At 47.4% G+C, this 12,514-nt stretch overlaps 1 long non-coding RNA gene across 1 annotated transcript; it reads left to right on the top strand.

The window, feature by feature from the left end:
- The first annotated feature begins 6,444 nt into the window (after positions 1-6,444).
- Positions 6,445-11,816, top strand: LOC136164960 (uncharacterized). Its single transcript, XR_010662432.1, has 3 exons — positions 6,445-6,521; positions 6,928-7,218; positions 8,672-11,816. It is a non-coding gene; the product is annotated as an uncharacterized lncRNA (long non-coding RNA).
- Positions 11,817-12,514: the final 698 nt, after the last annotated feature.

The raw sequence follows: 12,514 nt of genomic DNA, 5'->3' as shown, positions 1-12,514 counted from the left end.
AGAAGGGAATTCAGAAACTCAGCCTCATCCGGGCACACCTGATCCAACCCCTGCAGAGGAAGCAAAGAAACAAAGGATGTTTGGTTTGGAGAAAAGGAAAACAAGACTCGCTCATATTTGAAGGCGGTTTACGAGTCAGAAACCCACGAGTTCAAAAAATAGCTTGTGGCCAGGCTGGGAGGGCTCAGACAGCAGTAAACTCTTCCTGCATAAATTCCAGGGATCTGAGGGGCATTCGTTACAGGGAGTATTGAATAGAGCCTCTGGATCGCAGCCAGAGGAGCCCGGCCAGGGAACTGACCTGCTCTCCGCTCAGTAAGCTGGAAGCAAACGCAGTGAGTGACACCTTCCTCAGTAGTCTCCAGGCCCCCCGGTGTGTGGGAGCGGGGAGCCACGTGACCCCAGTGCAGGGGTGCTCAGCCCTGAGAACAGAGACCCCCCGGCACCTGCAGGCCCTTCTCTTCCCAGAAGCGAAACTGGACTTAACCATCTCCTCCACTTGGCCGTCCACCACACACCTCCCCAGTCATCCCTCATGCCTTTTATGGAGGCTTCAGCTTTTGCCCCGGGATCCAAGTAAGCTTCTTTCACTGCATTTTATTGTTTCTATATTTTTTACTTTCTTTTCTTTTAGAACAGTTACCCATCTTTTGCTTGTCTGTTTTTCATGACAGAGAACAGTCTAGATGAGCTTTTTTATAGAACATGTGGCTTTCTGGATCTGCCTGATTGTCTCCTCATTATAACATTTTGTGGAGGAATGCTACATAGGCGAGCTGGTTGCAGGGCATGGTTATCTTTTTGAATGGGTTATATGTCTCCTGGGAGGCCTTCAAGCCAGCGCCTGTGTCATTCTCCTGTCAGTCCAGGAGCACGCCCTTGGTTTCTGAAATCAGATGTTCCAGGCGCAGACTGTGCCTCCCCTACCTGCATAAGTCATGTCTCCCAAGATCCCTGGTTCCCTTTACTGGAGAATGGTGTTTAGAGACCAAGGTGTGGGTGCTAGGTGTGTTCATTGGTCCTGGGATGTCATTGTATCTTGCCACTATTGGTAAGGAATCTTCCTGCAGTGCAGGAGACCTGATCCCTGGATCAGGAAGATCCCCTGGAGAAAGGAATCGCTTTACACTACAATATTCTTGCCTGGAGAATTCCATGGATTGAGAAGCCTGGTGGGCTACAGTCCAAGGGATCACAAAGAATCAGACATGACTGAGAGACAAACACACTATTGGTGACAGGTGATCAATACACTTGTGATCCTGCCTGATACCTCTAATTCAAACCCGATACCATGGTTCTTCCTCACCTCCGCCATTCCGTATTTGTGTCTTTCTTCTCCCACAGTGAGTGCCCTGGAGCCTAGCAAGATGGATGCATTTACTTACTTTACCTCTCCTACAATATTCACAAAGTAACTTAAAAATTGCAGGGGCTTCCCTGGTGGTCCAGTGGTTAAGAATCTGCCTCCCAGTGCAGGGAACGTGAGTTTGATCCCTGATCAGGGAGCTAAGATCCCACATACTGTGGGGCAACCAAGCCTGTGAGCTGCAACTACTGAGCCTGCATGCCACAACTAAGACTCAACACAGCTAAATAAATAAATAAAAATGTTTAACTGCAGAGTTTTGGCAGCCAAGCCGCTATAAATAGCAAATCTCCTTAGCAACATTCAAAGTTACTTGAATTAACTCTTTTCTCCTGTACAATTAAGACTACCAATTTGATCCACTGCTAAATTCATTTCTTTATCTTTTTATTCAATACTAGAGTTTGCAGCTTCTGTATTAAACTTTGTTTTTGAATAATAAATATATGGCATGAAGATCACAATTCTGTGAAAAATTATATGCAAACAACTATTTCTTCCTTGGAGTAGGAAATGACAACCCACTCCAGTGCTGTTGCCTGGAAAATTTCATGGACAGACAAGCTTGGCAGGTTACAGTTCATGGGGTCGCAAAGGTCAGATACAATTGATTGTACGCACACGTGCACAACCCTTTCTTCCATCCCTACTCTCTACCCCATTTTTATTCAATCCCTGTAGGTCAGCACTTTTACTAAATTCTACTTTATTTTTTCTGAAGCTCTTTTTTCATAAATATGCAAATATAATCATATATTTTTACTTGTTCTTTTTAACAGTCTTTTGGATCTTAACATCTTCACTTAATAATATATCCTGGAATTCATATTATGTTAATTCTTAATGATCTCCTTATTAATTTTACTGAGCATATTATTCCATTGATTGTCAAGCCATCTCATTTCATTGTCTACACACATCAGTTGAGAAGAAAATTGAAGTTGTGAATAGCAGAGGTTAGAACAGAGACCAGAGAATGGTGATAAATAGAGGTAGGTCAGATCCAAAGGGTAATTTGATAGAATCTGATGCAGCATTAAGCACAAGCTGGAATCAAGATTGCAGGGAGAAATATCAATAACCACAGATAATGCAGATGACACCACCCTTATGGCAGAAAGCAAAGAGGAACTAAAGAGCCTGTTGATGAAGGTGAAAGAGAGTGAAAAGGCTGACTTAAAACTCAACATTCAAAAACTAAGATCATGAAATCCAGTCCCATCACTTCATGGCAAATAGATGGGGAAAATAATGGAAGCAGTAAAAGACTTTGTTTTCTTGGGCTCCAAAATCACTGCAGATGGTGACTGCAGCCATGAAATTAAAAGACTCCTTGGAAGAAAAGCTATGACAAACCTAGACATTAAAAAGCAGAGACATTACTTTGCCGACAAAGGTCCGTCTAGTCGAAGCTATGGTTTTTCCAGCAGTCATGTATGGATGTGAGAGTGGGACTATAAAGAAAGCTGAGTGCCAAAGAATTGATGCTTTTGAACCGTGGTGTTGGAGAAGACTCCGGAGAGTCCCTTGGACTGCAAGGAGATCAAACCAGTCAATCCTAAAGGAAATCAACCCAGACTATTCATTGGAAGGACTGATGCTGAAGTTGAAGCTCCAGTACTTTGGCCACCTGATGCAAAGAAATGACATTGGAAATGACCCTGATACTGGGAAAGATTAAAGGCAGGAGAAGAAGCGGGTGACAGAGGATGAGATGGTTGGATGGCATCACTGACTCAATGCACATAAGTTTGAGCAAGCTCCAGGAGATGGTGGAGGACAGGGAAGCCTGGAGTGCTTCAGTCCATGGGGACACAAAGAGTTGGACATGACGGAATGACTGAACAGCAATACAGCATTCCCTCTGTGTGGAAGGAAAGGCTTCAACAGGACAAAAAGAAGAAAGGGTCCCCATAATGTCCAAGCAGTGGGGTTCCTTGCAAGCTCAGGAGGGGTCCCAGAGAGCTGCCAGACTGAGTGGAGGACACAGTTCTACACAACAGATTAACCAATCAACAAGATGCAGTCAGATCCAATATATGAGTCAACTTTGCAGATTAGAATTTTGAAGCATTTGAGTAGGATTACTTATGCAAATGGCACAGCTACAGAATAATAGCCACAAAAGCAGGGGTTCTCAATTAGGATGTCTGTAAACCCTCTGAAATTCCTTGCAAAATGAATAGATTTTAGGAGGAAAGCATGAAAATTTTCAGCAGGTTTTGAAAAGGAACTGTAACTTAAAACCTTCTTTTAAGGTAAGTAACAGTGATGTGGGGGCCAGAAAACTAATGGATGAGCAGATGGCTGTGGCCGCTGAGTGGACTGTACCAGTCAATGCAGTCAGTGAGGTTGACTTTCCCAGGCTTCATCCCATGTAACCATACATGCTTTGCATGCATTAGTTCGTGTATCTCTATGAAAGTGTTAGTTGCTCAGTTGTGGCTGAATCTTTGCAAGCCCATGGACTGTAGCCCGCCAGGCTCCTCTGTCCATGGGATTCTCCAGGCAAGAATACTGGAGTGGGTTGCAATGCCCTCCTCCAGGGGATCTTCCCAACCCAGGGATCGAACCGATATCTCCTGCATTGCAGACAGATTCTTGACCATCTGAGCCACCAGGGAAGCCCCATAAGCATCCCTATAGCAAGTGTTTATTATTAGTCCTGTCCCAGAGGAGACAGGCAATCCCAAAGCCTTGATATTGACAAGTGGTGAAACATCTATTTCTGCTTTATTGACTATGCCAAAGCCTTTGACTATGTGGATCACAAAAAACTGTGGAAAATTCTGAAAGAGATGGGAATACCAGATCACATGACCTGCCTCTTGAGAAACCTGTATGCAGGTCAGGAAGCAACAGTTAGAATTGGACATGGAACAACAGACTGGTTCCAAATAGGAAAAGGAGTACGTCAAGGCTGCATATTGTCACCCTGCTTATTTAACTTCTATGCAGAGTACATCATGAGAAACGCTGGGCTGGAAGAAGCACAAGCTGGAATCAAGATTGCCAGGAGAAATATCAATAACCTCAGATATGCAGACGACACCACCCTTTTGGCAGAAAGTGAAGAGGAACTAAAAAGCCTCTTGATGAAAGTGAAGGAGGAGAGTGAAAAAGTTGGCTTAAAGCTCAACATTCAGAAAACTAAGATCATGGCATCTGTTCCCATCACTTCATGGGAAATAGATGGGGAAACAGTGGAAACAGTGTCAGACTTTATTTTTGGGGGTTCCAAAATCACTGCAGATGGTGACTGTAGCCATGAAATTAAAAGACACTTACTCCTTGGAAGGAAAGTTATGACCAACCTGGATAGCATATTAAAAAGCAGAGACATTACTTTGCCAACAATACCAAAGTCAAGGCTATGGTTTTTCCAGTAGTCATGTATGGATGTGAGAGTTGGACGGTGAAGAAAGCTGAGCGCCAAAGAATTGATGCTTTTGAACTGTGGTGTTGGAGAAGACTCTTGAGAGTCCCTTGGACTGCAAGGAGATCCAACCAGTCCATCCTAAAGGAGATCAGTCCTGGGTGTTCATTGGAAGGACTGATGCTGAGACTGAAACTCCAATACTTTGGCCACCTCATGCAAAGAGTTTACTCATTGGAAAAGACCCTAATGCCGGGAAGGATTGGGGGCAGGAGAAGGGGACGACAGAGGATGAGATGGCTGGATGGCATCACTGACTCGATGGACATGGTTTGGGTAGATTCCAGGAGTTGTTGATGGACAGGGAGGCCTGGCGTGCTGCTATTCATGGGGTCACAAAGAGTCAGACACGACTGAGCAACTGAACTGACTGAAGCTGATATTCCAGCCCACACCTGCCTAATCCCAGAGACCACATGCTGAAATCAGCAGCAGGTCACTTCTCTCCAGTCTGGCCACTGCTGAATTACCACGTCAGTCCTGCGTACCTTCCTTAGGGACCGAAGGGTAGCAGGCCCAGAGAAGAGAGGCCACACAATAGAAACTTACAATCTTGTCACTGAAAAGACCGATCCAGTGCCCTTCCCAGACTCTCCCCTCCAGTCAGCCACACCCCCACAGCCTCACCCTGCCAGCTCCTATATCACAGGGCTCCAGCAGGCAGAATAGACTGGAGATCTTGAGCCCACCTGGCCTGCAGGAAAGATGCTGCGACCACCCAGTTCTGGCCAAGTCACTGCCTTCACCCACTGCTGGAAACTGGATTCCTTGGGTGGGCCTGCATTCTGAGTTCCTTGGTAGTAGAATTTTTTCGGTTCTCTGTCCTGCGTCTGGACCTTTCTCCACCCTGCCAGCTCTCTTCTAGGAAGACTCAGCCTCTCCACCTACTGGCCCAGATTCCCACCTGGGTCCAGACCCGGGCTATGATAAGTACTCCCTCTTCCATCACCAGCTCTGCTACATCACCTGCCAATCTGTCTCTTGCTATATAATGTTCTTAGTGTCTTTAAAATGAACTCTTCTTACAAAGCACAGCATGTTAACAATCAAGAAATTCCTGTCAAAGCCGAATGACAGTTTATTACGTTTTAAATTAGTTATAAGTACTTTTTATGAAATGCCCACATCGTTATTACTTCTCTATCCTGAAAAGGAGAGAGTGGGCCATCTCTGCCCCTGCAGGATTGCCCTGCAAGTTCAGAGTTTCTCATGAATATTGATGTCGATAGGGAAATAAACACCACTGATACTGAGGCATCTGATGGGAATACAGTTAATAACAAATGGAAAGAATTTACTGACTTGAAATTGTTACAGCAAAACCTTGTGACTCCACTTTTATTTGATTGCATTTTTTCTGGAAATTGGTCTTTTTCCATGACTTCTCTCTGGAGGGAAGTTAGGAATATTTTTCAATATTTAATAAGGAATCATCTCCTTCTTGAGGACAACCTCGTGTTTCAAATCTGGTGCTGGGCCTCAGCTGAACAAATGGGATTTTTCCATTAGATCTTTTTAGAGAAAACTCAGATTTTGTGAGTCTGGAATCAGCCTGGAAACTCAGCCTCTCCTGATAACACTGCCATTTAGGGAGCTGGTTAGCAAGAATGTTACTAGCACTTACTCTGTGCCAGGGACAGTTACAGGTTCATGTAGTTACAAACACTAACTCATGTGACATATTCCCCTAGGTGCAGGAGCTTAACCATGTTAGAGGTAAGTCTATGAACTTGGGCTTCCACATGTAGCTTAAAATTCTCTAGAAGTAAAATTTGCTTTTAATGGTAAGCTGTCTCAAGTCAAAAATATGTTAAAGATGGTGTAATTGGAAGTTAGAGGGAAAGAATGATAATTGAGGGGTGATTGCTAATGGCTTTCTTTTGGGGTGATAAGAATATTCTGGAATCAGTGGTGATATTCATACAACTTTGTGAATATTTTTTTAAAAACGGATTGGATGGTACACTTTGAGGGGGTAAATGCTATAGTGTGTGAATTTCTCTCTATTTTTTTTAACTTAACAAGAGAAAAAGACAAAAATGCAACAATTCTCCTCCTCTGTCTCATGTTCCAACCACCCTGGCCCCACACTGACCATGACTTTTTCCCCTTTGGCCTGCAGCTCAGATGGAGAGGGAGGAAGCAATAAAACTGAAGAAAGAGCGAAAGCATAATGGTGCCTCAAGCCTCGCCAGGGCAGTGGTCCCCACTTCGCGGTGGAAAACAACTTTTGGCTTCCAGAAGGGTTCTCCCTGTTCCTGGCCTGAGGCCCTGCCTTGCAGCCCTTGGTTTGGTTTCAGCAACATTCTCCAGGCGGCTACCAAGCTGGGCCAGTCGGACACGCCTGCTGCTTAGTGAGACAGCGGGGAGAGGCCACAGACAAGCAGAGAAGTGGAAAACGTCCTTGCCGGAGGTACACACAGCCTTCAGGAGGAGACAGTGCTGGCACATGGGCAGATGCGCTAGAAGCCCAGCCTGGGAATGGAGGGGGCAATGGGTCCTACCAGGGCCCCAGGAAAGCTTGCCAAAGTAGCGCCATCTGCTTGGGGCTTTGAAGGATGATTAGAAGCCACCGGGAGGACAGAGAGCACCCTGGAGAACGGGGCTGGGGGATGACCGTGCGTGTTTGGCGCCAGTAAAAGCATATATGCCTGATAGTGGGAGAGGTCAGAAAGGAAGCCACGCTGAGAAGGGGACCTGGAAACAGGCTTTTAAGAAGGTGAAACTGGCGGGTGCACTGTGAGTCTGAGAACAACCCTCTGGAGGGGCGGAGGCTGTTCTGGGGAGGAGGGAACGAGGTGCGGCCAGAGATAATTTTGTTCACATCACTGCTGGGGCTCCTGGCTTCAAGACAGGGATCTCGTCTCATGTTGGAAGAGCTGGTTTGATGTGACTGTGGGTCTTGCCAGTAGAGGCATCCTGGGGACGACATGGGTTCCGAGCTCAGGGTTCAGGTCAGCCTAGACAGAAAGAGTGGGTTCGGCCTGACTGTGGGCACGGAGGCTGTGGGGGGAAGGGGGGAAGAAAGGAAGAGGGTAAGGATGGAGCCCTCAGAGGCAAGGAGGTGAGGAGGCCTCATGATGGAGACGGAAAAAGAGAAGGAATGGACACGGGCCAGACGGGGGAGGAGGAGAGGCGGAGTGCTCCAGGGGAGAGACCACGGGGAGGGTGAGCACCAAGGATGCAGGCTCCGGGAGGCCCTGCAGGTGGGCCTGATGATGGATGGGCAGGACCTCAGCGGAGACGGGGGCCATGTCCAGCGCTGGGACCATCACCGCCCCACACGCATCAGGATGGCTCCTAGAGAAAGAGCTAGTCTCCGCTCTTCCTCGGAGAAAAGGATGCGGCCCAGACGGACCGGGCGGCCTGTCAAACACTGGGCCCAGGGCCAGGGGGACCTGCCCTCCTGACGCACTCCCCTCCACTATTTGTTCCCATCTCAGAGCAGCTACTTTCCTGGGCCAAGTCTTTGCTTCTGATGCAGACCACAGAGGGGGCCCCAGAGCAGAGGGCTGGTGCGCCAAGTGGCTCATGTATAAAGAAGCATCTTACAGACCGCGTTCCACCCTGCCTGCAAAGCTTCTCCAAACACACTGACGGAAAATTCGTTCTGGAGACACTTTGGAAAGTGGGATTTTCTGAGGTTTACAAAAGGATTTGTTGAGAAAGAATGAGCCGTCACTGAAGAAGGGTAACTGTGTGTGGTTACATGAGATTGATAGCGTAGCGATCACACACGCTCACACGCTCACACACACGTGCACGCATGACGGCTCTTGTGTAGACCTCCTGGTGACCCCTCACCCGATCACCAGCGGGGGGTGGGGGGCACTCTGTTATTCTGACCTGCATTCTCGTTCTTCTAGGCTCTGATCATCTCAGGCCGTCTCAGCGGACATCATTCCAAGTTTACCTCAAGGTAGGCTCCGCTGGTGGCTCAGTGGTGAAGAATTTGCCTGCCGAAGCAGGGAACGCGGGTTCGATCGTTGGTCCAGGAAGATCCTACATGTCGTGGGATAGCAGCCCATGCACCACAACTATCAGCCTTGTGCTCTAGAGCCCAGGAACAACAACTCCTGAGTCCTCGTGCTGCAACTACTGAAGCCCGTGAGCCCGTGCGCCCGTGCTCTGCGACCAGAGAAGCTGGTACAGTGAGAAGCTGGTACAGAGTAGCCCCCTGCAACTAGAGAAAAGCCCGTGCGGCAAGGAAGCGCCAGAGCAGTCAAAAATAAACAGATACTAAAACAAAAAAGCCTTATGACTATCTGAAAAGAAATTGGTTAGACTTTGATCTGAAACTACTCAGAGTCCCATTGACATTCATTTTTTTTTAATTAATTTGTTTTTTAACGTCAAAAACATTTTGTATTGGGGCATAGCTGATTAACAATCATGTGGGAGTTTCAGGTAAACAGTGAAGGGGCTCAGCCATATATATACTTGTATCCATTGGGAGGTTTCTACCAGCCTCAAGTCTATCAGAGAACTTTCCAAACGAGCTCTCCTGCCTGCCCGGTGGGCTCAGAGATGACCAGTAGATTAGGAAGTGACCAAGAGACACTGCTTATGCTTGGGCTTCCCTGGTGGCTCAGATGGTAAAGAGTCTACCTGCAGTGTGGCAGACCTGGGTTCGATCCCTGGGCCAGGAAAATCCCCTGGAGAAGGAAATGGCAACCCACTCCTGCATCCTTGCCTGGAAAATTCCATGGATGGAGGAGCCTAGTGGGTTCCAGTCCATGGGGTTGCAGAGTCGGACACGACTGAGCAACTTCGCTTTCTTCACAAGAGACACTGCAGCCCTCCCTCTGTCTTTTTATTCATCAGGGTCTGCTCTGCCATGTGGTGGGCACTGCACGCCCCACTGGAGTCCACACTGAGCCAGGATTCCTTGTGGGGCAGAAATGTGGACATTCAGATGCACTTTCTGCATAAGGGCATTAACCACACTGTCCTTGACCATGGCAGCTCTAGAGAGCCCCTGTAACCTGATCTCATGGTGACCTTCACTACATTTGGTGATGTAGGTGACCTTCACTACATTTGGTGACCTTCACCCCCAGAAGCACTCGAACACACCAGCAAGCCTTGACAGGCCCTTTTCAGAAGAATCTGATTCAGGTCGTGTGGTGGGACTCAGGAGTCCACAGTTTTTAAAATGCTCCGAATGATTGGTCCAACCCCAAGTGTGACCTCTGGTCTTCTTTGGACACAGGCTGATGTCAAGGTGTCAGTACAATGTCTTGTTTTAAACCACCTGCTAGCCTTGGGGCTGAATTCCCACCCTTTGAATGTCTGTTCACTCTGTTCAGCCCACAAAGAGTTGACATGACTTGTCACCCTCCTCCAAGATGTTTTATTATAGAATGGTAAAATAGGCAAGAGTGGCAAATAGCTTTCTCCTTCCTGACTCAGAGGATCTGCTGCCTGCAAGACTCACTGCTGAGAGTCTGAGTGAGTGAGTGAAAGAAAGAAAGTGAAGTTGCTCAGTCATGTCCGACTCTTTGCAATCCCATGGACTGTAACCTACCAGGCTCCTCTGACCATGGGGTTTTCCAGGCAGGAATACTCAAGTGGGTTGCTATTTCCTTCTCCAGGGGATCTTTGCAACCCAGGGATCAAACTGCATTGCAGGCAGATGTTTTTACCATCTGAGCCACCAGGAAAGTCGCATGAGTGAGTGAGACCCCACCACAAGGGCCAGAGAGGGGCCCCCAGCCTGAGTATGGAGCTTCCCCCATAAAGCCCAGCAGGGGGAATGCATTTGGGAGTAGAAGGAAGAGAAGAGAACGAATGCAGTCAGTCTTGTCCGGTCACCAGTCGGACCTACCGTCTCACTTTGTCTTCACATCATCCCACCGCAGGGAGGGGACCCTTGTTCATTCGCTCAGGCGTGTCTGACTCTGCCACCCCATGGACTGCAGCATGCCAAGCTTCCCTGTCCTTCACTGCTGCCTCCCGGAGCCTACTCAAACTCATGTCCTTCGAGTCAGTGATGCCATCCAACCATCTCAACCTCTGACATCCCCTTCTCCTCCTGCCTTCCATCTTTCTTCAAAGTCCAAAATCAGGGCAGCGCCACGCTGTCTCTAAAGACACTGAGGGAGGGTCCTCTGAGAGTCTCCCAACTTCTGGGGGCTCCAGGAGTTCTCTGCCTGCAGCTGTGTCACCCAGTCTCTGCCTCAGTCCTCACATGGCCATCGTCTCTCTGTACCCCGCCCCCCTTGTCCTCTCCTCTTCTTAGAAGGACAGCGGTCACTGTATTTAGGACTGTGGATGAGAAATGTCACCTCCCGTCTCAGTAACCAAAGGATGTTGCCGCCATCAAGCCATCGGCCGCTGCAGCAGCCCCCCAACTGTGCACCCTGAGGGGATTCAGGATGGAGAGAAGCAGGAGATTGGCCGAGATGGTTAGCCTGTGTATCAGAGGAATGATTTTAACTTTTTTAATTGAAGTGTAGTTGATTTACAATATTGTGTTAATTTCTACTGTACAGCAAAGTGATTCGGTTATACATATACATGTCTGTATATAATCTTTTTCAGATTCTTTTCCATTATACCTCATCACATGAATAGCACAGTTCCCTGTGCTTTGCAGAAGGACCTTGTTGGTTATCTATTTTATATGTACTGGTGGTGATGTAGTCTCTAAGTTGTGTCCGACTCTTGCGACCCCATGGACTATAGTCTGCCAGGCTTCTCTGACCATGGGATTCTCCAGCCAGTAACACTAGAGTGGGTTGCCTTATATATAGTAGTTTATATCTACTATATGCCCAGACTCTTGCATTTTCCCATACATAGAAAAGCACTAGATTCATTTACTTGAGATGCCTAGTTTTTCTTTGATTAACATCTTGATGCTCCAACTACCGATTTTTGTTGCAAAAACTCTTATATATTCTGGCTCCTCCATCACCTCTTTGGAGGAGTCCCTCAGAGCTTTTCTGAGAGGCTGCCTTCCAGGCTTCAGTCCTCAGCAAGTCCACCAAATAAAACATAATTGTCAGCTCTTAGGTTGTGCTTTTTTTTTTTCTTTTCACTCAACGAGGTCCACTTGAATCCAGGATAATCTCTTCTCGAGATCCTTAACTAGTCACATCTGCAAGGACCCTTTTCCAAATACATTCACAAAGTTCTCAGGAACCAGGACAGAACCAGGGAGGAGGGTGGGGATCACCGTGTTACCCCGATCTCACAGAGGATGTAGGAGGGAAAGTTACTGATAAGGGTACAAACTGGAAAGAAGCAGCACTCAGGGCTGTTCTGTGTGATCGTGAGTCTGCGTGTTTGTTCTAAAGAAGGAGAAAGAGAACTCCCAGACACCTGATGACACCCAGAGCAAAGTCCAGTTCCCAGAAATGGCATTTGTTTTGATCCTCCTGGAACTAGGGCGCTTATATAGATTCTTTCGGTCCATAGACTGTAGGCCACTGTCCAGGGCAGGGACTCCAGCAGGCAGCCACCCTCCCAGCCAGGATCTGGGACATTGTCCCCGGTGACCGCACCATGAAATAGAAAGATGCTGCTTTAGCAAGCACACACACACTGGTGATTCTCCCTGAATAGGCAAGGATGCTTCCCATGCTAATTAACCAAGACTCACAGGCAAGTCTCTCAACCTGGGGCTCACGAGGCAGCCTTAATTTATGAGGATTGATCATAAATCCTCATTTAATGCAAATCATTCCACAGCTTGTGGGGAATAT

Source organism: Muntiacus reevesi, chromosome 1 (genome assembly GCF_963930625.1).
Source record: "Muntiacus reevesi chromosome 1, mMunRee1.1, whole genome shotgun sequence".
Taxonomy (NCBI): domain Eukaryota; kingdom Metazoa; phylum Chordata; class Mammalia; order Artiodactyla; family Cervidae; genus Muntiacus; species Muntiacus reevesi.
This window is presented reverse-complemented; position numbering and strand designations above follow the sequence as displayed.